We start from the raw sequence: 26,540 nt of genomic DNA, 5'->3' as shown, positions 1-26,540 counted from the left end.
AACTTTGAAGATAACAGTAATTTAGAAAATAAATATTAATATATCCATTTCAAAGAAATTGCCCCAGGCCTCTTAACCTGGTCACTGGATAGGCATATGATATTAACTTATATAACCTATCCTGAACTAAATAGTAATTAAGGTAAAGAGAAAAATAATTATGTGTATTTAGTTCAAAAAAACTTATTCTTGAAATTTACTTATATTTAATCGCCTGGCAGATAATTGTACATAATGCATCTGAAGTTAATTAGACAATTAGAGTTATTTAATTATATTATCAGTGTCGTAGTTTACTATTCAACCTTTTAAATGATTACAAAGATAAGTTAATAGCAATTCATCAATCCTTTTAGGATGGATAAATTGAATAGAATTTAACTATTATTTACCAATTCAACTCAATACCAGTATTCCATGAAAGACTTAAGCTCTATCTACACTATCAAACTAGTTTGACTAAAGTGTGATGTGCCCAAAGATGGTAGTGATGTGCCCAAATATGGTAGTCATCATCATGTCCATATATGGGCACACCGCATTTTTTGTCACATAAAATTTGATAGACAGAGCTTTACACCATGAAGGTCCTCTATGCTTACACTCAACGTTCAACAACACCTTTTATTTGGAAACATGTTTGATACTGTGGCACACACCATCCTGTGGTTTTAATATGGTATATTTATTTAAGCGAAAGTGGCACTTATAATATACCGTTACCTATTATTTTATCTTACAGGAAACTACAACATCAAAATCATTTAATCAAAAGATGGTTCACCTACCGTTTTTATCCTCAATTAATACCGGATATGGTAGTATTAAATCATTAAATTATATTTCTTCTGAGAACACAATGATTTATCATTACAATTGAAAATTTACTGATTTTTACATTAAAACATATCAAATAGCTTTTTTAAATATTAGATATAATGCGTCAACAACAATAAAATAAGCAGGTGAAATTTTACAAAAGCTGTAACACAAATAGGTTAACCCATAGTCTGCCTCAATAAACAGCAAGTCACAAAAATAGCATCAATTTAAATAATGAGTTGATTTGTCTGTGATCAATACTAATTAAATTGGTATATACCAAGGAACTGTAATGTGAAGAAGACCTGTGCAAGACCTGTGAATGAGTCCGTAATTTACAAGTCTGTTATGATATGACGAAAATAATTTGGCTTTAGGTATATAACATGTTATGTGGTTTATCATAGAATAATTGTTGGTTTTGTTTTGGTATGGCATCATATACATTATCATCATCATTATCATCATCACCATCATCATCATCATCATTATCGTCATTTAATACCATCACCATCATCATCATTATTATCACCATCATCATCATCATCATTCATTATCATCGTCACCATCATCATCATCATTAATCATCATTCATCATCATCATCATCATCATTAATTGTCATCACAACCACCATCGTCATCATCATCATCATTACCACCATCATCATCATCGTCGCCATCATCATCATCATCATTAATCATCATCATCACAACCACCACCACCATCATCATCATCATTACCACCATCATCATTCACTATCATCATCGTCATCATCATCATCACCATCATCATCATCATCATTCATTACCATCATCATCATCATCATAATTATCATCACCATCATAATCATCATCATTATCATTATTATCATTTTTATTATTATATGAATATGGAAATTATAATGCAATATTATTCTTTAATCTAAAACACTTTCAGAATGCAATATATTTATAGAATGATTTATTCCATTTGGGAATAAGTTCTTGATAATCAAACAGTCTGCATTGATTTTTTTAGTATTATATAATTTTCAGTAATTATATCTGCAGATTTCCATTGTTGACCTTAATTGACGTTAATTCTCAGAAAATATTGTGTTTATGTTACTGTCAAATAAGTACAAGAATTTGATAAAAATTCTATAAATATTACATGTAATTGGATACACTTTTTCTAATCAAAAATTTGCTTGAATTATTAGAAAATATTACCGTTTGTATACATTTTGTTTCCTAAGAGGTATACTATTTTAATTGCGTTGAGTATAGCTATTATTGGCCCTGATCGTCAGTCAAAATCTAAAGCTCGCCGCATTGCAAGATACTTTTCTTACGTTTGCCTCTCTCCACCAAAATGTACAAATGGGTACTGTACCTGGTATAGGTAAAACACAACTGTGCTGATTACTGGCTGCAACATTATGAGCATATGTTTCCAGACGTGTTTTGATGCAATAAATAATGGGAGTAATAGAGGGCTTAAACTCCGTCTACACTATCAAACTAGTGTGCCCCAAATATGGTAGTGAAATGACATCATCATTTCCATGTGGGCACATCACATTTTTTTTTGTCACATAAAGTTTGATAGTGTAGACAATGCTTTAGATACTTTGTGCATTAAGCGCCATATAAGATCCATGTATTATTAGAAGCAGTTAATTCATTAATTCATGAAAATATCTACTTATAAACATTCATTTTTTGTATAATAATCAATACCTTGTAGGCCATTTTTGTCTGTAAATAAATGGTTTGATCTTGAAAAACATTTTATTTAGTTAGTTTAATTATTATTTATATTCAATTCTATACTGTTATATCATAATTGACACAGTTTTTTACAATGTATTCAAAATTAAATCAAGTTATTCTATGGTACACGTTAGATCGTTATGTGTACCATAATTTATCATTTGTTGTGTGTGGGAATGTATTAGTGAAAAATTCTTCACACAAAAATGGTAACATATTTAGAAGTGTGAATGTTACAATGCTATTTTGATATTAATCAAATTACAATTGTTATGCTATGATTTATTGTTTGTTGGTGGTAGACTGAAAGGGGCGGGACACAGATTATGATGTCGATGGAAATATGTCTTTCAAAAACCATCTGTGATAATAAGTAAATATAGTATTTGCTATTTCATAAATACTAAGGATGCACTTTTACATACTCCTTATCTTGATCAAAATAATTAATTGTTATACATTGTTATATTTATTGTTATACATTGTTATATTCATTGTTATACATTGTTATATTCATTGTTATATTCATTGTTATACATTGTTATATTCATTGTTATACATTGTTATATTCATTGTTATACATTGTTATATTCATTGTTATACATTGTTATATTCATTGTTATTCAATGTTATATACATTGTTATATTCATTGTTATACATTGTTATATTCATTGTTATACATTGTTATATTCATTGTTATATTCATTGTTATATTCATTGTTATACATTGTTATATTCATTGTTATATTCATTGTTATACATTGTTATATTCATTGTTATATTCATTGTTATACATTGTTATATTCATTGTTATACATTGTTATATTCATTGTTATATTCATTGTTATACATTGTTATATTCATTGTTATACATTGTTATATTCATTGTTATATTCATTGTTATACATTGTTATATTCATTGTTATACATTATTATATTCATTGTTATATTCATTGTTATATTCATTGTTATACATTGTTATATTCATTGTTATACATTGTTATATTCATTGTTATTGTTGTACATTGTAGCATTCATTATTATACATTTGAACTATTCAATATGCCTAGTATTAAATATGCATAATAGGATTTTATATTTAAAATATTCAATGTTTTTTTATATCTATGTACTAAATGTCATTTTATGTATTATTTATGTATTTTTTATAGCTTCTGAGTTAGTAATAAAATCTGCACTCCAAACTTGTTTAGTTACTTAAATGAATAAAAACGTTTTGAAGTATGTAATTGTAAAGCTTTTTAATATATGCAATTTACATAATGTTTATGTGGGAGTTTTTTAAAACAGTATTAAACTGATCAAAATTAGTTTTTTTGTCAAAATAAACATTTTTAGAAATAGAAACTTTATTAGAAAGTTCTGTATAGATTTCCAGACAAAACACAACATTCTTTTCTCTTGGGATAATTACATTTGTTTTGTTTGTTTTAACATTACCATTTTTGAATAATGACTATTGTTGTTGCCATCAAATGTATTTAACAGTAGAAGTAACTCATCCATGACGATTTTAATTATAATGAGGTGTTGGAGAAAAGACAACAACAAAACATTTAAAAGTAGAGATTTGCAATAATGGATACGACTATATTTATTTTGGATATGACTATATTTATTTTTTATTATTATTTTTTTTTTTTTTTTTCTGTACTATATAGTCTATTGGTATTAGTTGTAACTTGTGATGTTGGTTTAAGTAGTCTTGTTTTTTTTTTTAGTAGGAATGTACATTCCCATTGTTGTATTATTCTTTTTTATTTTATATTTTGTTGCTTTGTTTCTATGGATGCACCACTGACAAAAAAAAAGTGCAGTGCCAATAAATTATTACTATACTTAAAAATTGTTGGGAAGAGGTTTCAGTATTTGGTTGTACCATGGAGAATTCAAGGTGTACATCTGGCTCACCAAGAGCAACCATGGAAAAATATGGGTGCGAATACCGAATAAAACTGTTCTTTTGAATAGAAACAGGCACTTAATCTGCAATACATTTATATTTTGTTGTTTTTTTTCTCCTTTCTTTTCATTTATAACATTTATGTTGTAAACGGCCATACAAAACTGGTTTAAAAAAAATATAAATATGAAAATAAAATCACCAGAATTTGATTAGTTCTTATTAGTAAAAAGATAATCTCCAGATTTTCTAAATTAAATATGTGTAGTTTTATTGTTAAGTCTAGATAAAAGTATACACCTTGTGAACAGACTTTGACAGGTAATGTGTTGGCATTATTTTAGACTGATTGATTTCAAGAACAAAACAAACATAACCTACTAAAGATAAAAACACCGATGTAAACAATCAATTTGACAAGAAACAAAGCAAAGAAAGTATGTTAGCCGCTTCACTGGACACTTTCAACCAATGATTGTTAGCACAGATTACATTTCTTTTGTCCATTCATTGTATCTTGACATATCAGACTGACTTGTGAGAGTGGCTAGCGATTTCTTTTGTTTTCGACCAGCGATAACGCAAATTGAACAGACGGCCGTTGCCAATGGCAACGTCTTGGCCATTCAGTTTTCATTGAATACAGAATTTTTAGAATATATGTATTTTAAATTTATTTTCTTATATTAAAAATCTATTTTTGGCTAATTAATTAATTATACAATATACTATACAGTTTTGCATTTCATTCAATTATGCTCCAAATATGGCTTTATTAATTTGTTCTAGGAAACAGTCAGCTAAATTAAAATGATAAATCATAGAGATAATATATAATAAGTAAATAAAGTAAAACCGAGCCGAAAGAAATTTTGCAGAGCTTCTTTAACTATAACTAATGATTCATAAACATTAAAAATGTACGTATGAAACATTAGTAACAATTGATACATTATAGTACAAAGAAAAAATGTGGTATAATTGGTAATGGAATCCGATGAGATCTTTGTTATTACTATTCCGCCTGCTCAACACCTATGCTGTCTCATCAGTAAGGTGATGAATTATTGGACCTGAAAATTATGATTATAGATCGAAAGATGTCTTTAATATTTATAGCTAATTATTGCAATATTGCAGGGTTAGATATAGGCTCCTACGGGAAATTGTAGTCTGACAGTATTGCTGCTCTTGTCTTATGATTTGTGGGCTTATAGCGGCATGTGTAAAATAAGAAGAGTGCGGGAGGGAGATGTTTTATGGTTGAGTGGGAGAGGGGTATATTAGTTTCACCGTGTGTTTCACCGGTGGCCTTAGCTTAAGTGATGTTTTGTCCTATAAGGGCATCCTCCTTCCATGTCAGAGAAACAAATTTACAAAAGTGGTAACGATAGAAACAATTTTAGTAACAGTATGGAGAAAGTATTTTATTTTGTTTTCATATACTTTTTTGTATTGTTTAAGATTTGCATGTTGAATAAACACTAGTAAAGCCGGGTTTGTGGTACATCTTGTGTTCCTAAAAGAAAATAAAGTAAAGTTTATTTCTTTTTTGGAAATCCGAATTTGATTCTTTTTTTAAAATGTTATCGTTATGAGAAATATTTATATTCATGTAGAATTTAAATGTTATATTCATAAACCTTAATGCAGAATATCTATAGTTTTTTTTTTGTTTATATTTAGGGAAATAGCCATAAGGATAACCATAAGCGAATTCATTCACTATTCTTCTTAAAGGTGGCAATCCTGTTTCACAATACAAACATATACACAAGATGCTCTACATAAACAAAGTCTTAGTACAAGTCTTTGGGAGTGAAGTTACAAATTGTCATTAGAAAAAATCCTGATACTGACAGATTTGAACCCAGGATTGGCAGCCAAGCATCACAACCACCAAGCCACAAACTCTGTATTGTACAATCAGTATTGACATGCATATTTATACATTATTATAGGATGTAAATAAGTTGTCTATATTAAGTTTCTATGACTAAAGAATTATGACAAATCTTTCATTATTATTTGTGTCTTGAATGATGTACATTTAATATTTATTGCTTTTTTAAAGCCTTTTTACAATTTCTATATGTCTATAATCCTGGCCCTAGGTTTTTTGATGGCCGATCAATTTCATCTGTCTGACTATCGACCATTTTTGGTTGTTAAATGAGAGGCTATTCAATCCTGCCGCTTTGTTAATTATCTGTTCTTCAAATATTATCATCATTATCTCATCATAATTTGCAAGGGATTTTCCAATTATAACCGTATTGTAGCACCAAAAACCAGAATGCAATAGAGCATGACAAACCTCTGCACATGCTAACAAATAAATACATTTTGTGACTATGCCAAATTCTGAAATTAAGATCCTGAAAGATGTGATTGAAATAATTTATTTCATAATTATAATATTTTAATATACAATAACTTGTTGTGATATTACAAATATAAGAAATCAGTATGCCTTTAGGTTAATCGTTAATGAGTCCCGAGAATATATAAACAATTACTTTTTAAAAATGTATTTAATGTTTTCAGTGTATGAGTACAATGTACTTTTCACATTATTAACTCTTGTTTATGGTGCCTTAAGAAATTTATTAGTTTTTTTTTCATTATAATAGCGGATTTATAACTTCTTTTAACTTTCTCAATTGTTAACATACAATATATTTCTTTATAATTTAATTTTTACATTAAAATGCTCTGTTTCATTCTGCATTCTTATATCATGTCATAATTTTTAACATTTACATGAATACAATATTTCAAACAATTGATTCTGAAACTTATAGTTTTTTAAATGTTGAACAATTATGAGAAAATAACCGTACAAATAATACCTTATTATCATTAAAACATGTGGATGCTATAATTGATTCCTCCCGTTCTCAGAAATCTTTTTTTTTATTTATGAAAAAATAATACACTAATCAATACCTCAATCATTTCAACATTATGATACTTTAATTGATTCTGCTTTCTTAGAAATATATTTTGAATACTCAATCAGTGTTATAGGTATAGCAATTACATTCACTAATTACTGTATGTACACTAATATTACTTAAAGTACAAAAGGTAAAGTTAACAAAAACACAATTCAAATAAAAGGTATCTTACAAGATTATTATGTAGGGTAAAGAAAGATAAATAAAATGTCTATGTATCTGAAGAATATTCAATAATGTAACAAATTCCATTTGCCTAATCAATTTTGTTGATAAAGTATTTTTTTTATTTTTTCCATGTTGTTTCAGTGATGTGTTTAATAATACAATTTATAATAGGTAAACTTTAAGACTGAACAGCTGACCAGCTGGTAATCAGCTTCAAATGGACAATAGGATTATAAAGAAATCAATTATTCTGTTAGGATTGTTCTAGGAGGCTTAGGATGCACCTCCCTTAATTGAAACAAAACAAACATTATGCTTACCGAAATGAAAAGCATATAGAGAGGATGAGGAGGGGGAATGAGAACTCTAGAAAAACTATATTATGTCACCTGTCACCATCATATGGTCATCTTCATCCCTTCAAACTTTCTGGATAAACCTGCTAAGTCAATCACAAACTGAGTAGTAAACTATAGACCTAAAATCTTCTGATAATCACAGAAGTTCTTTGGTGCAATTTCTTTTGATTGTTTTAAATATAGTATAAACGATTTTAAAACAATTTACAATTTATGTTCTATAGATCCCTTTTGGGTAACTATAGGTGAAATTCACATCAGCACTGTACCATGCACCTGACATACCCATTGTTTACTATAGATGCTGATTCTCAATAATTTAAAATAGCGCCTTCTATGATTGTATTTGATTTTTCTTTTTTGATAGCTCTCTTATAATAAATTTTCCTCATATTTATTTTTTCCAAGTTAGGACCTGAAATTATGATTATTATTTTCACAAACCATCTCTAATATACTTGTGTAAACCTTCTGTCCAATCAGTGAAAAGAGCATTACCGTAGCTTCCCATATGTTGAATATGTTTTAAACAATATAGAAGTAAATAATATCATTGTTTTACTAAGATAATTTACACTACAGAGATAATCAATATGTATCATTATCATTTAACATCAAATATAATATGATAAACTAGCCTACTTACTTCAAAACATCGTTACAATTAATGAAACACGTATTTGAATATTCATAAACAACTAGTTTGTTAAAGTGAAACTAGGTTATGGTTGTGTTTCATTACTCCACACAAACAATGCACTATATTCATTTACTTGCTGTTGTCAACAATTCATTTTAATATATTGTTTAAATATTGAATTCTTGTATATTTAATTCCTTTTTATGTAACTACAGTAAATATCTATACAGATTTTTGACGGACTTTCGTTCCTTCCTAACCTATGTCTGTATATTTCCTCAAAAGTGAAGCCTGTATTCTTTTGCATTAAATCCACATAACATGCGAATATGTAACCATTTACTATTAACTCTACCTCTATGGCAGATTATGGGTACAGAAAGTGATTCTAAGCAGTGATCAAAGCTACCAAAGACAACTGTGATTGCAAAGTGGTTTTTAATTGGAGACCAGCATTGTAACGCAACATAAAAGGTAGTATTACATTAAACAATTACATATTTTTATTACATATGTCACAAAAAGATAAAACTAGACATAAAATCTGAATTTGTATTTGTTTATTTTTTTCCTCTACAAATAAAACTGTACACTTAACTAAACTGAACGTTTTTATTTATTTAAGCTAAACTATTAGGAGACATATGTCATATACAGCAGGTACAAAAGGAATCTACAGTATATATCAGTAGAAAGTGTATGAATAAATGATTCACATTAATATGTTTTAAACTATTATAACTTTGAACTAAATAATCACATTTGCTTTCTGAGCACATAGTTTGAAATAACTATTTTAATAAAATGAAATTCAATTTTCTAAAATGGTTGAAATATGTTCTAGCTAGCATCTTGGTGAACTTTCACAAAGTTCATTCAGTTGCATTTTATTCAGACAAATTATTTTTACAAATCCACCTTTGACGAACATTATATAAACATTTCATCCTTTTTAATATTTGAAATGGGATGTTATGATGTATAATTCCAATCTTAACGTTATACGTAAATGCGCGGCTCTTAAGCATTACACTCCAGCGTAATTGTAAGGTCGGAGGTTTAAATCTTCCTTAAGGCTTACAGTGACTGTATAAACACCCGAAAGAGCTTCTTTTAATGAAAAATGGATGAGTATATTCGTGCAAGACAAATTATGAGATTTTCACTTTGCAAAGGTTTTTAACCATAATTACAAATTGTGTAATAGATTCTTATAATTTTAACAGATTCAAAGTTTATATTGTTATGCTTTATGTTAAAATATAATTTTTATCGACTCTTTTTATTTAATTATATAAATACAAATACATATAACAATTAAAGACAATTATTATATTTATTATTTATTTTTCAAAAATTGGAGTTTCCAAAAATACATCTAAAAGGCTAAATATATATGAGAAAATTACAAAATAATTTATAAATATAACATTTTTATTCAAATTATTATCAATTCACTTATTATGATCAAATTAAAAAATAGTACAGTATTGTCTTCTTTAATATAAATAAATGTAAAATAAATACATCAAATGAAATTAAAATAATAACTAATAATAATGATATTTACTGTAGCACTAAATAAATAATTTTTGTTATTGGAATGTTTATATAAATATTTATGGTAACACCACTCTAAATAGGAATATGTTACTGTTGGGTGGCGCTGTTAGCTTGAGACTGTCTTTTATTATTATTATTTATAACACTGTTATTGAGTAAAATATACTGAATACTAGTAACAACACCAGTCAATAATAAAAATATTATTTATATTACTACATAATAACATTAACAAGTTACTATTTATAAAAAAAAATTTATAGCAAAATTTAAATAATTTAACTGAAAGAATGTCAAATTTTGTTACTGATCGAGCATCTACATTTTATTTGTAATGTGCATTCTGTCATCTTTTTTTTTATTATACATATCTACATGATCGCAACCTAGTTTTTTCTTAAAAACAATCCTCCGGCTACTGTTTTATATCGATACCTGATTTCACTTAATTATATCCTAACCCATCGTATAGACAGGGTAAACGTAGACAGGAGAATGTTACGCACGCACCAATTTAATTTTACGAATGCTTTAGACAAAATACCTGAAGTAACATATATACAAATTTTTGAATAAAAAACATACATCATTTTTTTGTTCTTTCATTTTTTCCAGTTTTAGATACAGTATTGGAAGTTAAAAAAATATTATGATTAATTATTAATTTTAAAATATCAAAGTATTTCAGCCATATTAGACCCTTTGTTTATTTTATATATATTTTTCATTTTGTTACTTTTTCATTTTGAATCAAGTTAGAAAAAAATAAACGAAAGAAAGCTAATGTTTTTGTTAAATTTACTTTTACGTGCTTTTAATTATTTTTAGAATAAATTAATACAATTCATTCTTTCTTTCCTTTTTAATTCACTCTGTGCTCATCAATTCTTAGAAATGCATTATTTTTACAATTTTTGAAAACATGAATTACGTATTAGAAGAAATAATTTAGTAGAAATAAAATCTTGTCGTTAAAAAAGATTTCTCATCGTAAAACGATAGAAAAGAATTGTAAAGCCTGCTGTAGTTGTACAAGTTCAAGGTTTTTTAATACTTACTGCATTTTTTTTTTCTAATGTAATGAAAATTCAAAGTACATGTGAATGATACTTAAACAGGTTCTGCCACGTTTGATTACAAATCTTTTTTTTTTTTTGGAATCAAAAGATTGTTTATTAACAAGATATCATACGGGTATCTAAATTTGTCATTTTAGGATTTTTAATCTTTTCTTCTTTGAAACTAATTTTAAACTTGTCTTTTTCACACTTTTGACACTTCTTCTCATTATTTATTTAAATCATAATTGCTGCATGTCTAAAATTCTTTTTTAGAAGATGAATACAGTTTCTTGTATATCAGAGCTCATTCCCATGCTTAAATTTACTTAAGTACTCATTTTTCTGAAGTTTACAATTGTATAATTTTTTTCTTCAAATTTTTATAGTTATTTTTTTTGTGAATAATAACAATTTAATGGTAAAAAATGTAATAGATCTAGCGTATTCATGATAAAGATATTGAATATTTATGAGTTGAATGGGAAGAATATTTTCATGGTATTCGACTGTTATATTCAACTAGGCAGAACCAGTTGAATAGGTCAGCTACGCTTTCAACATTAATATTATGAGGAGAGACTTAAGTATGAAGAAGAACTTTCCCTCCGATCTACTGTCACCATTGGCTTGAACTATGTACCTATTAATCTGTTATATATACGATGATATAAATCATATAAGGTTTTTATAATTTATTGTAATTAGAGGAAGAATAGACTTAGCAGGGAGGTTTTAGGGCGGCCTAGAAATTAAGTAGGTCTGTAGGTAAAATGCCTAGTAACAAAACAGGGTAGAGACATTGTTAATTTGATTGGCCCAAAGCTCGTTGTACGAGAACTAGGTGAAAGGGGAGCCATAACAGATAATGATACAGTAGTACAGCATTTGTAAATCATAGAGTGAGAGGCAGAAGCAGTCTATTAAGTAAAAAGTTACAATATATTAAAAGCCATTAATTAAATATCACAAAGTAGGCCATAATAACGATATAAATCTTTTGGTTAAAAGTGGGTATATATTATTTGGATTTAAATGACAAAATTAACGCGTAAAAATGAACAAATATAAATAAATTAAATATGTCTAGATAAATAATTGAAAGTAGTAAATAATATACATAGCATATAGTAATATTATAGTAGTTTTCATTTGAGATATTAAAATTAATAACAGTTAAAAAAAAGTACTTAAGTAAAATGAAAAATACAATAGAACCACTTTTTTGGGACACCCCTATTCAAAGAAACTCTTACTAAGGTGACACTTTGTTGCATCCCTAAAAAATGTTTTCCTGTCGATCGTTGAGTTGTGTTGAATTGACAGGATTCAACTATTTTACAGGAAAAGGAGCAACGCTCGAGAGAACCAAGAAACTATGAACTATGTGTGAATATTAGCGGTCTGGCTCGATCATCATTATCGTTATTTTATTTTAAACGATTTTAAACTCAACGCAACTTAATGCAACTTAACGCAACTCACCGCAACTCAATGATCGACAGGAAAACAGGGTTAAGGTGCTTTTATGTCCACTTAATAGGGGTTCTACTTTATATCTTTACTTATAGAGGTTGAAGAGTAGAAGTTATAAATACACACACATATTCGCAAATACATATTATGCAAATTTGTGGTTTACGAATAGCTTACAAATGCAAATACAGTATGACAATGTAGTTTAATGATAGATACAAAATGTTATCACACATTAAATTTAAATACAAAATTATGCAAATACATATTTAAATATATTATTCTTTAATCATGTCTTTATGTATGCCGGCTTTTGTTTTTGCGTAACGAAAAGATTTAATTCAAAAGGTCAAAAGTTCAAAGTAAAACTTATCTAGGAGTCTGAACCAATTGTACACATCCTACTATTAACCACATGACCTCATGCAATCGTCCATGATTAGCGGACAAGAAGAAGTAGTAACACACAAAAACAAACGTGATGTTGAAGCAATTTGTAGCCATGAACGCATACGTGGAGCATTGCTTCTAGGCATCGCATATAAATGTATCAAGCAGCCTCGTTAGAATTGTCCATTCCGTGAAACACTTTGAGATAACTACTTACCAAGACTTAAGTAATTTCTCCTGTGCATTTCAATGTATGCACTATTTAGTTACTGTGTGTGCCTAATAGCTAGCTTGCAGCTCTTTATTGATGATGTTCCTTCAGTTAATTAGACTATTAGTTCATTACTCCTGGTATCTTAGCCATCTACTAATAGATACCAAGCCTTCAAGATGTATTGTTCCCCTGGAATTGGCTAAATATAAAACAAAAACATAAATTACAATCGACTAATTTTAAAGTATTGTTAAAATGATCACATTCTCCTGTGCCAGTTTTACTCATAACCTCAGAACAGAAACTGAATTCAAAATTACCTTCACAGGATTGACTTTCAGTCAACAATTTATACACATATGTACCAAAGTTGTGAAAAGAATTCACATGTACTGGCGGTAATAAACTGAATATTTTTGAAAGAAAAAATAAACGTATAAATAAACATGTTACCAAACACTATTTATCGCTTTATGCTGATGAACAACTCTAAAATGCATATAGGAAATGTCGTTTGTACTAACTTTTATTTAATTTATGTCGTTTTTTATTATTTTATGTTTTTATGTAAAAGGGTCCTGCGAAAACAGAATTGTAAACTTCTTTATGCAAGACCCTTGCCATCAATTATATACTGAAATTGTAATTATAAACGATGACTAAATAAAATGTAAATTTTATACATTATATTAGAATGATATAGAATATAAAACATTTTACATGTTTTTAAATGTGAAAAATTAGCAATCCAGACACAACATAAAAAATAAAATTATAAGCAACCTTGTAAGTGATTACTTAGACATGGTATAGTGCATCCTTATTCAGTAACATATATCTTCATTTATTAAAAGGGTTTCTAGGAATAAGTTGTTTTCAAAACAGTGACATGTAAAAGTAAATCCTCATTGGAAGATCCAGTTTACTTTATTAACTTCTGGAAGCAAGTGAATTAAATAATTAAAATAAGAGGTTTATCTTGGAGAATAGACATTTATGGGGGAGTATCTCCTACTTAATGTTTTTCTATGAACAAACAACCTTTCAGAGTTTCTATGATATTATTTACAATAATGTGTGACATTTCTCGAAACCTGTTTACTACGTCTTTTTTTTGGGTTGTACAATGAAGCCATTCTGTAACATAAATTATCGCAAACTTAAAATTAGTAGTAGTATTCGACATGGCCAAAAAACACCTATCTTAATACTGTCAATTCTTCTGATATCAGCAACTAGATAATCACCAGCCTCAAATCCACCTCAACCTGCCCACGAACTTGAGCAAACAATATTGCAAATCTGTATCTTGAAATTGATAATAGTATAGTTTAAGTATAACGAGACAAGTGGAAAGTAGGTCAGTTATAATAGATAGATAATACATAATAAATAATATAATTATACAGTCATTTAATCTGACAATGTTCCACGTTTATTACTTCCTCTTGAACGTGTCCAACAAAAAACACGAGAGAAGATGAACTGTTTGTAATATCCAATCAACCTGTAAGGAATGTTCTACTTTCGTAAATATGTGTACATTCTTAAATAGGGCTAATGAAAGTAGAATATAGAACAGCCTAAAGTGATGCCCTCGGCTTTTATCATGAATAACCAGAAGTATACAGAATCATCAATCAAGTATATGTAAAATGTTGTGATTAGATTTTGTGGGCAAAGGTCCATGTGCAGACCAGATGAGCCACAACCTCACTCGCCGCCGTATAACATTGTAAGGAAAGCTGAGAGCATCAAAGTTCTATAGATGGTATAAAAGTAATGAATAGCTCTCATGTGTGGGAAGGCACAACCTGCCTAGCCTGTGCCATCTTGTCTATGTCCTGTGGCTAGATGCTTACTCTCATTGTCTTGTCCTTCCGTTGGTACAGTTTTGAAAGACAATTGAAGAAAACTATTGGAGTACGGGTCACCTCCTGTTATGGTAAACATTGTAGGCACTGCTTCCATGGGCCTGTAGAGGGCATGATCCAATTTAATCATTTTCTAGAGAACACATTTACATTTAGTAGTTTGACAGAATAAAAACAGACCAAATAAATAAATTTCTAACAACAATTATGCTCAGCTTCTTAAAATTCTGAGAAAATGAAGTTTAGGCAAATGTCAATTGATTTTTTATTTATATCAGAAATTATACCTAAAATGTTGTATCCCAATTCAAAATAACATAATAGTGAAATAAAAGTTAATAATTTTAAATCTAATACAATTATAAGGGATTAAAAAAAACAATAATTATTATAATTTGCTAGTTATTCATTTGAATATGTTAAATGTTTAAACTACAAAATTTTAAAATAATGTTTTGGCCATGAGAATACTGAGATTGTACCATGATTTTAACCAAATACTCTAGGATCGGTAAACAACCATAACATAATTACCACAAAGCTACAATTCCACTACATATCATGTACAAGGTTTAATTATTTTTAATGCTCAGTCTGTTGAAATGAATTTTGAAAGCAGTTTATACTAATAGTTATATGTTGTATTGGGTTAAAATTTGTTATGTTACGAAAGCAATTTTTTTTATGTGCTGTTATAGAAGGTCATAAAAAGAAGGTTAGCACTGGCGGTCCATTTGTCTTATGTGGAGTTATTCGCTGCTAGCTATCGGGAGGGACATTTTGATTTTTTTTTCATTAATTAATGGCCATATAAAATGTGTATTCTTAAAACCAGAACGGATCTTTGTCATGAGTTATAGCAATTACCTTAAGAAATGGTTGCAGATTATAAAATTTTAAGTCGTTTGCCTAATTTTAAATTATTAGCAATGTTTTAAATTGTTCGTGATCTGCATTTTCAATATTGAACTTTAAACTTAGTATTTTGCTTTCAAATGTCAAATAACAGATTTTGAATGTTTTTAAATAATCATTTTGATCAGTTTTGTATGAATACATAGAAAGATGCATACAAATAGATTGAAAAAAAAGTCGTTTTCACATTATTTATTAGAAATGCAAGAAATTATTTGTATTTATTTATTTGAAACATTATTTTTAGAGAAACTGAAATCATGAATTATAAACAGACGTATTTATATTGTTTTAGATTTTTATAGAGATAGACAAACTAGTTTGCATTCTATTTTTTATAACATATTTATTTGTTTGTTTTTTTGTTTCCTTTTAATTAATTTATTTTACCTATGCATAGGAGAGAATTCAGGATTCCAGTGGAAAAATATCTATATTTATACTTAATTAATTAATTCAAAACAAAATTAATAATATTAATAAAATATAAATGATTTAAAAACATTTTTAAAGGTTTTAAAATTTGACATATGGAAGACGATAATGAAATTATGTTGGAACGCAGCATCAATTTGTGTTACTTAATTTCAAATTGAATCACGAAGTAATCTTAGACGACCTTAAACATCCGATACAGATGAGTGCAAAGACTTAACAATATGTTTAGTCTCAATTTAATAATAATGTTTATCAAAACAGTTCGTATACATAGGGAAACTCACTAATCGTGATCTCTAACAAATAATTATTAGTGATCGTTGATTAAGATGATAGATTAGATGTTAAGGTAAGGCAATTAGCTAAGAGATAAAGATGATGGTAAGTTGCACGGATGCTGGTGACAGATGATAATGGAGTTGGTAGAAAGGATATATGGGGGAGTAATCGATTAACGTACTTGCCTAATTTCAATATTATTATTCTCCTTAAATGACAACATGATATGATAACAAGTAGAGATTAAAAAAAATACGCACAAATTAAATTGAGACCAGTTACTATATTTGGTTGTGTATTGGTCACTAGTTTACAAATTAACCAATTAACCTTTTACAAAACTTAATTGGTCATAGGTGACTTAATTCTGAAATAAATTGAAAATAGAAATTGTATCAACGTCTTTTAAACCCAATGATGGATAGAAATGACATTTACCACCTTGCCATACTTCCACCATCTTGCCATCTTAACACCAACGCGCCATACTTACCACCTTGCAATACTACCACCTTACCATATTTACCACCTTGCCATACTTACACCATCTTGCCATCTTAACACCAATGCACCATACTTACCACCTTGCAATACTACCACCTTACTATATTTACCACCTTGCCATACTACCACCACCTTACCATCTTAACACCAACACACCATACTTACCACCTTGCAATACTACCACCTTACCATATTTACCACCTTGCCATACTTCCACCATCTTGCCATCTTAACACCAACGCACCATACTTACCACCTTGCAATACTACCACCTTACCATATTTACCACCTTGCCATACTACCACCACCTTACCATCTTAACACCAACACACCATACTTACCACCTTGCAATACTACCACCTTACCATATTTACCACCTTGCCATACTACCACCACCTTACCATCTTAACACCATACTTACCACCTTGCCATACTACCACCTTATCATATTTACCACCTTGTCATACTTCCACCACCTTGCCATACTTACCACCTTGCCATGCAGACATACTACCACCACCTTACCATATTTACCACCTTGCCATACTTCCACCACCTTGCCATCTTAACACCAACACACCATACTTGTCACCTTGCCATCATCATCATCATCATCCGTTACGCTATTCGTCTTGGGTAGACATTGCGTACGCTAATCGTTTCCATGACTCTCTTTCGGTGGTCTGATGGTCTGTCATTAATTTTGCGATCGATGTATTTGCTTTTTTGAGTTCTTTATTTATGTTTCCTATCCAGGTAGTTTTTGGTCTGCCCACTGGTCTTTTAACTTTTCGAATGGATTCTGTCAACGCTAATTTGGCTGGAGTGTCCATCGGAAGCCTTAGCATATGTCCGGTCCATTTGTATTTTCTTTTCCTTATTATGTTTGACCATTTTAGTTCTTTCGTTCTGCTATATAGTTCTATATTTCTGATTGTATACGGCCACTTAATTTTTATAATTACTACCACCTTATTATATTTACCACCTTGCCATACTTCCACCACCTTATCATATTTACCACCTTGCCATACTTCCACCACCTTGCCATCTTAACACCAATGCACCATACTTACCACCTTGACATACTACCACCACCTTACCATACTTGCCACCTTGCCATACTACCACCACCTTGCAATATTTACCACCTTGCCATACTACCACCACCTTGCCATATTTATCACCTTGCCATACTTACCACCAATGCACCATACTTGCCACCTTGCCATACTTACCACCACCTTTCCATACTTACCACCACCTTGCCATACTTACACCTTGCCATACTTACCACCTTGTCATACTAAAATATTTACCATTACCATATTTACCACCGTGCCATACTTACCACCACCTTGCCATACTTAAACCTTGCCATACTTACCACCTTGCCATACTACAACTATAGGTATGCAAAGCTTCTAACTATTCCAATTTAAAATACGCTGATATTGTTCAATACAATCTAAACAATCTAATTTACTGCTAATCTATAAAAATATTAATTTAAAGATTTTACATCAAGACAAAACATTCTTAAAGAATTTTTATTTTTACAAATATTTATTATCGTAAAATTTGTTGCAAAATTCTGATAATATTTTGTAAATTTGTCATTAAAGATCTGTTTTATTAGCCTTTTATTAATAAAGATAAATCTGTTAAATGAAAAAAAAAAATGCTTTAGATAATCAAACATATCTTAATTTTTGTCCTTTTAAGAAGCATCATCTGAAATGTCAACATCATTGTCTTTGTTGATACAATAAGTTCGCCCTCTTAATCATCAGCGTCTGCCTCATGGCACTAATGCTCCATTAATATGGCATTACAGCCAGTAATAATACTTATTCTAGTATAATCTCAGTTTAGCCTTTCGTTTGACATCGCATCCTGCAAATAACAATACATGTAAATCATTGCACGCCCCGCCGCCAGATTAAAAATCATTGAATTGAAATTGGGTTCTCGATTATTCAGTTGATTTTTTCATTATTAATGTGCCGTATGATGATATTCGTGCGATTATATACCATCTTGCAATATTAATTTGTTGCCAGGAATTCATGGTGGGATACTCTATTGTGCGAAATTGGAGCTAATTCTTCAGCCTCGGGGGAAATTTACCGTGACACGCAATCGTATCACTGGTGAAGGTGTATATATTGATCAGAACACGTTCCATCCCATAATAGTGTCCAAGCTTTTGATTGAGAGTTGATTGGAAGAGCCTCTTAAATTCCTGTGCAGACAATGCAAGAAAAACACAAGTTTAATGATAAGAGCTACTATACCGAAGGCTTGATACAATAACAACAGAATTGAAAATGGTCATTTCGTTAATAATTGTAATAATAGCAGTAACTAGGCATCGATCAAAATTTAATGTAACTGTTCGGCTATCATACAACAGTGGGAACAACTGAAGCTTGAAATTTCAAACGTGTACAAAGCTTCGAACGTTTCACGATAATGTTGATCAAAAACAACATCAACACTCTGGGACGTGTAAGGCTTGATTTACATACATATTAAACCCAAGATCGCAATGGCTTATCAGCGATGAATAATCACATATTGTTGGGTATAATTTACATACAATTTACAAACTTACCATTTATCAGGCTCAAACCTTCTCTATATGAAATATATATGATAGAATAATAATAATAATAGTTCATTCTTATATAGCACATATAAGCAAGCTCTCAATGCACTGAACATTATTACCCCAGTCATTTTTTTTGGAAAATTTCTTTTATTTTTGTATTACAACCTCCAGATTTAAAAACAATAGTTTGATCTCATTTAATCAACTAATCAAACTATAATACTATTTTATATAATAACTTATATTTTCATACTTTATAATACATTTTGAACATCATATAGATGGAAATGACACTTTGCACCATATAGGTGTGCGGTTCCTATCATACTATTCCTAAATAGTTTTACTCCAACACCTTTAATGATATAAATTGTTGATATGTTTTCAATTATTTATAATGAACTTAAATATTTACTAATCTATGAAGCAAATGTGAATAAATTATGCATATTTCAACATTAATATTATTAATGTATATGTATATTATTTTTGAAAATTGCAGGAGTGGAACAGACAATTTGCATAGGGGTAGGGAAAGCAATGATCATGGAATTTGTAACATGCATGCCTTTTTATCCAGGAACAAAAGTTTTCTAAGGTAATTATGTTTGGTGTCTATATGTTAATGCATTGGCAGACGAAAATGGTAAAACCTAGAAATAAGTTGGATCTGTAACTTGGTGGTTAACGTGTTTGCCTTCCAATTCAAGGTTCAATGCTGATATAACATTAAATATGAAAAAGAAAAAAAAACATAAACTAATAATAAATAAAAGAAAACAAAGCTACAATTTCTATTTAAACCACTTTATCCAATCTTAACTGGTCTTATGAAATATATATTTAACATTCATGATATCTTGAAAGTAAATAGTTCTTGTATACAGTATTAGTAGAGTAGAAACTATGTATTCCATTTGAGGTTCAATATATGATGTGTCTTATAACTGGTGTATGATGCAAGGATCTGTTTCACTTTCTGTTTCTTAAACTTTTTCTTTCGGTTAGTTAGGACATTTCCTGATTGTTATTAACATATTTTATTATTTTTTAACCCTCATCTTCACATCACTAAATGTATAGAGACGTAATGTAAAGCATATTGTCTAATGAATCGCTATGTCTTTGATGAAATTAAGTTAAGGTGCCGCAATCCATCGCAAGCAAATCTGCAAAGTTTACCAATTTGAGTGCGATGATTGGAGATGCCCACATGGTTAAAACAATACTCAGCGTATCGATTTAATGCAAACTTTGTTTTACCGTTGCTGCTGCTAAATAGGCAGTTTAATGAATGAAACCTAAACCTAATATTAAGTTGAAAATGTTTTTGTTCAATATTTATTGTATATTATTATGGTATGATATGATATATGTATATATATATATATGTTTCACAAGCAATTTTCACTTTCAACTTTTTTCTTTCATTAATTACCATTGTTACTTCCCTAAACCTCAAAGGTTTGAATGCCAATTTAACCTTAATGTCAATATACACAAAATTCCCACTCATTTGGTCCCAATGTACCTAAATGGGATGGTTACTCTAATTGGTAAGGGACCTAGTACAAGTAAGAACGATATAAATCAAGGGAAGGGGAAATTCCTTACGCTACCCCCATCGGTATTTACAATTCTCAAAGCTAATTTCATATGATGATGTTCCATCTATCTATCGATAAATAATAAGAAAACCCAACCGTCATATATTTTAAATTAGATATGCAAAGATTAATTTATATCAAAATTATTATGCTTCAACTTAGAAATAATAAATTAGGCTTACACTAATGTAACTCTCCGTGACTTAATTCAAATTAATATTAATGTACTGTATATATACTTTCATTAGTAAATCCAAAGGGTGAACTAGGGGTCATAAAAGATGGAATGGGTGTTTTTTTTAATGAATATTGTGTATATGTATTTTATATTGTAGTTTGATTTAAAGATGTATTGTCCCCCAAAAACATGAATGAATTTTGGATCTAATTTTTTAGAATATTTCTAATGTTTTTTAGTAAACAAAAAAAAATAATCGTATTGTAGTCAAAATACATCGTATCTCAGAGGAAAATCCATATTTATAAATTCTTTATTGTACTAATACTTCATGGTATTATGGCAGGCATTTGTAATATACTTTACCATCCAAATCTTTTTTTATATTTCTAATTATAAATTCAAAGTGAATACTGCCCTCAATAGCCAGAATCAATTTAAACTTACTGTATATGGCCAAACAAGTATTAAGAAATCAATTTGTAAGTATTGTATATATTTAAAATCAAAAGGCAAATTAATGAAAAAATTACAATGCTGGAGATGATGGAGATGCAAATAATATAATCAAAAATCTAAATTAAAATGATAAAGTAAAACATCCCCATCATTATATAATCAACATTTATACATTAAGCTTTTACATTTTCAAAGAAAGTACAGTTTTATGCTTCAATTATTTTTTGTACGACCCTATGTCAGGTAAGTCCTGTAATCATTCCTGAACGTAGGGTAATTAGCTGTTAGGAACTAATTTTACTAAGCCTCTGCATTATGTGGTAGGGTGGCCAGTTCTTTTCCACACCGCGTTATCCTCCCTAGTATTTTCAACCAGGTACTCATTTACAGCTGAGTAGACTGGGAGTTGTTGGGAATTGAACCTAGGTCTCTCTGTATGAGAGCCAAGTGTCCTAACCGCTTGCCTATCCAACTCCATAAATGACCCTATGAATTCCCTACATGCTTAATTGTGATTATTGTCAATAGCTCAACTTTAGAAGGTTCCTCGTTTCTCTCTGAGTGTCACCAGGGATTATTTAAAGGAGGTGAAATTTAAATCGAGGATAAAATTATTCTCCCTTTCCCATCTTTATATGTATCTACCAGGGAGATGTAAATCTCCCTGCATCTACCAACTAAATGTGATCTTTTTCTACTGGATAATCCCAAGCAAGTATACCTATGACTTTGTTTCTAATGCAACATAGGGTTCATTCACACCTTTTGTGCCAGTGCATTCAATATATAAAAACAAATGTATATCGTCTGAGTCAGTACAACGTGCTGATGGTATTTTATAAAAATGCCACACTGTATAACGCTCAGTCACTAAAAGTATTTTGAATGGCCGGCATTGGTTTACTGTATATGAATTTCTTTCCTTTGGATAATTCAATTTCAATTTATCATTTTGTTAATTAATAGTTTTGTGTCCAATGCAATTTTAATGTGTTATATCCAATCAGTTGAATTAAGTTGGTGTTGGTTTTTATATCCGAAAGCGACTCGTTAAGAACGATTTTGACTCGATGTATTTGCTATTTGAATTTCGATTGGAAAAAGATGAAGTTTATGGCATGTTGGGAAAATTAGTTTCTGATTGATTCTTCGGATATGTGCAATGCATGAAAATTGAAGCTAAACGCTAAATCATAAAATTCTGTTGAAAGCTTTATTTGAATTACAATTTTTTTTTATTCAAAAAACTTTCCTGTGAAAAAAACCGAAATACACTTTAATAGTAATAATGATAATGTTGGTTTTATAAAAAAAATCTTAAAATTATTGTAATTTTTAAGCCTATACGAGTAAAATTAATAATATGAGAAAGGCATAGATGATTTAGAGCTATTTTTATATTCTGAACACCGTCATTTGATTATTTTTATCAAAGATCTTTTACAAACTACTTTTGTCCTTTTATTGCTAACTAATTTGATCTGTTTTATGTTTAACTTTAAATTTGACTTTTGTTGGATGCCTTTTTCATTTAAACTTAAAGTTTTGTTCTGACAAGCTCTCATTTGGAGAACAATTCAGTGAAAAAAATGCTCCTCTGCGTCAACTTCATCATGATGTCATAATTTATTGGTTGCTTTTAGTATATTCCAGGGTTTCTTTCAGCATTTTTGCTGTCTGCTTCTAGAAAAAATTGTATTAGGCACTAAAGACAACCGTTATTATTGTTCATTTTCATAGCTACTACCAAAACTTATAAGTCAGTCGTTCAATTTTGCTTTTCATATTAATATTTTTGAATAATAATAACGTCCAAAATTCTTACCATTTTGCAAAATTGTATGACTGTGAAAGCTTTTAAGTAATTTTAATAAAATTGCTTTCCAAAAAAATATCAATTTCTCACTACCAGATTTTACATAATAAATCAAATGAAGTAAGAAAAACGTTACTCAGCCAGGAACTCACATAATGTATATCTGTAATTATGTCAAAGGTCACAATTACCAAGTAAACATCAAGTCATCTTTGTTTTTGTCATCGCTTTAAAGGAAGATAAATTACAGTATTATGAGAAATTCATGCTTAACCAAGCATATTTCTTAACTAACTCATCCTTCTAATTAAATAATTAATACATTTTGAAATTCAAATTAGATTCGTTAACGTCCACAAAATACACAGAGCATACACTAATCATAAATAATAAAAAATCAACATTCATAATTATGTATATATTTGGTCAAGTCAATTTGCCAAACAACTGACCATTCAATCGTTTAATTAATCAATACAAATCAATCAATAAAACAAATAACCAATCAAAAAACAATAAATGAAATAATGATGTATTTTTATGATGTAAATGAAGATAAAGCCTATAAAAGAGCTGATGAGAATGATTCTGTCATTATGTCTATGAAATTTGACCTCAGGCTTTCTGTTGAAATGTGGGCACTCTACCATTGGACCACTAGCACTGTGTTCAACTCAAATTGGACTTTTGTCAACTTGGTACTATGATTCAAGTAAACTCCAATGAATTCAAGTAAACTCCAATGAATTCCTGTCCACTGTCTCTGCCTTCTGTCAATCATTATCAATCTGTAAAAAACAAAATAGAATACTTTTCAATTAAATGTTTTTGAATGTAATCAGTATAATGGCAAGTTTTACACTTTTACATTTAAACAATTATTGCCTCCATGATGCGAATGCTGTTTTTTTTAGAAGTCCATTAAAATCAGGAATGAAAGATTGCAACTATCAGTAGATGCTTGTCAACATTACTATTGAAGTGAAATGATACAGAAAATGAGGATGAGTAGAATGATGAAAGACAGTAACCGTCAGAAAGACATTGATGACTAAGTCTAAACTTACCGCACATGAGAAAATGACAGTTAAGATAGCATATGAGTAAAATGAAGGTGTGAATGAGTGAGGGTAGGGATGGTTGATCAAACTGGGCACTAATTTAAAACTGGAGGATGGAGAGGTGTTGTGTAGGGATGAAGAAGTGTAGGAATGGTTGATCAAACTGGGCACTAATTCAAACTGGAGGATGGAGAGGTGTTGTGTAGGGATGAAGAAGTGTAGCGATGAAGAGGTGTTGTGTAGGGATGAAGAAGTATAGGAATGGTTGATCAAACTGGGCACTAATTCAAACTGGAGGATGGAGAGGTGTTGTGTAGGGATGAAGAAGTGTAGGGATGAAGAGGTATTGTGTAGGGATGAAGAAGTGTAGGAATGGTTGATCAAACTGGGCACTAATTCAAACTGGAGGATGGAGAGGTGTTGTGTAGGGATGAAGAAGTGTAGGGATGAAGAGGTGTAGTGTAGGGATGAAAAAGTGTAGGGATGGTTGATCAAACTGGGCACTAATTCAAACTGGGGGATGGAGAAGTGTAGGGATGAAGAGGTGTTGTGTAGGGATGAAGAAGTGTAGGAATGGTTGATCAAACTGGGCACTAATTCAAACTGGGGGTTGAGTAATTGTTATGTGGGATATGCTTTATCAAATAGGACACTAATTTAAACTGGAGTTTGAAACATTATTATTGTTAGCATTCTTGATCCAGCAAATTCTATTGCGGTTACACCTGTATTTTGGGGTAGGGTAGGGTGGGGTTGTGAGTGGACAACGCTGTTGTGACACAGACCAATGGCTCATACAAAATTGCTATTATTAACATTAACATTTTGGAGAATCTCATAAATAATTCATACAAGTGATCTGGTAATTAATTAATGGGTGAATCCTGTCAAAAACCATACTATACTATTTTATGAGACTTACAATTAATAAGGTAATAATTCAACAGTATTATTAAAAATTGCATCTTATTTATGCTCTATATACATATTATATCATATTACATTATCATGATAACTGAATGTTTATTAAAAATACCATATTTGAAACTTCTTATAGATAAATATCTCTGTTTATGCTACCATTAAAAAATAACAATTGAAACAATAAACAATATGCTAAACAGATATGATGGTAGTGCAGCACTAAATAAAATTTAAATGCTTTTCTTCATAGCATCAAAGTGTGAGTATAATAAACAGTAAAGTTTAATGATATACGTAAACCATATAATTTGCATCTTTGGGTCATAGTTTCCAAAAATTGTTTTAAATCTGTAAAATGCTTTTTACCTATTTTTCTTCCTATTAAATATACAGTATATTTAATTTCTAATGAATTTATTTAACTATGAAAAATGAAAAAAGCAGAAAGTGTTATATTGTTATGTGTTCAGTACTAATAGTTTTTCATGTCCATAAAACCTTTTTCAGGGCATCATTACTTTTAATAAGGCTTTGTTATGGC

The 26,540-nt window shown here is 29.6% G+C and overlaps 1 long non-coding RNA gene across 1 annotated transcript in view; it reads left to right on the top strand.

The window, feature by feature from the left end:
• The window catches only part of LOC144844740 (uncharacterized), a 62,710-nt gene that overhangs the window by 24,548 nt on the left and 11,622 nt on the right, over positions 1-26,540 (top strand). Inside the window, exons 2-3 of the long non-coding RNA XR_013612462.1 lie at positions 8,996-9,103; positions 20,457-20,552. This is a non-coding gene — a long non-coding RNA (uncharacterized LOC144844740). The remainder of the gene's footprint in view (positions 1-8,995; positions 9,104-20,456; positions 20,553-26,540) is intronic.

Source organism: Antedon bifida, chromosome 6 (genome assembly GCF_963402885.1).
Source record: "Antedon bifida chromosome 6, ecAntBifi1.1, whole genome shotgun sequence".
In the NCBI taxonomy this organism is placed as follows: Eukaryota; Metazoa; Echinodermata; class Crinoidea; order Comatulida; family Antedonidae; genus Antedon; species Antedon bifida.
The sequence above is the reverse complement of the archived record's forward strand: the minus strand, read 5'-3'. Positions and strand labels throughout refer to the sequence as shown.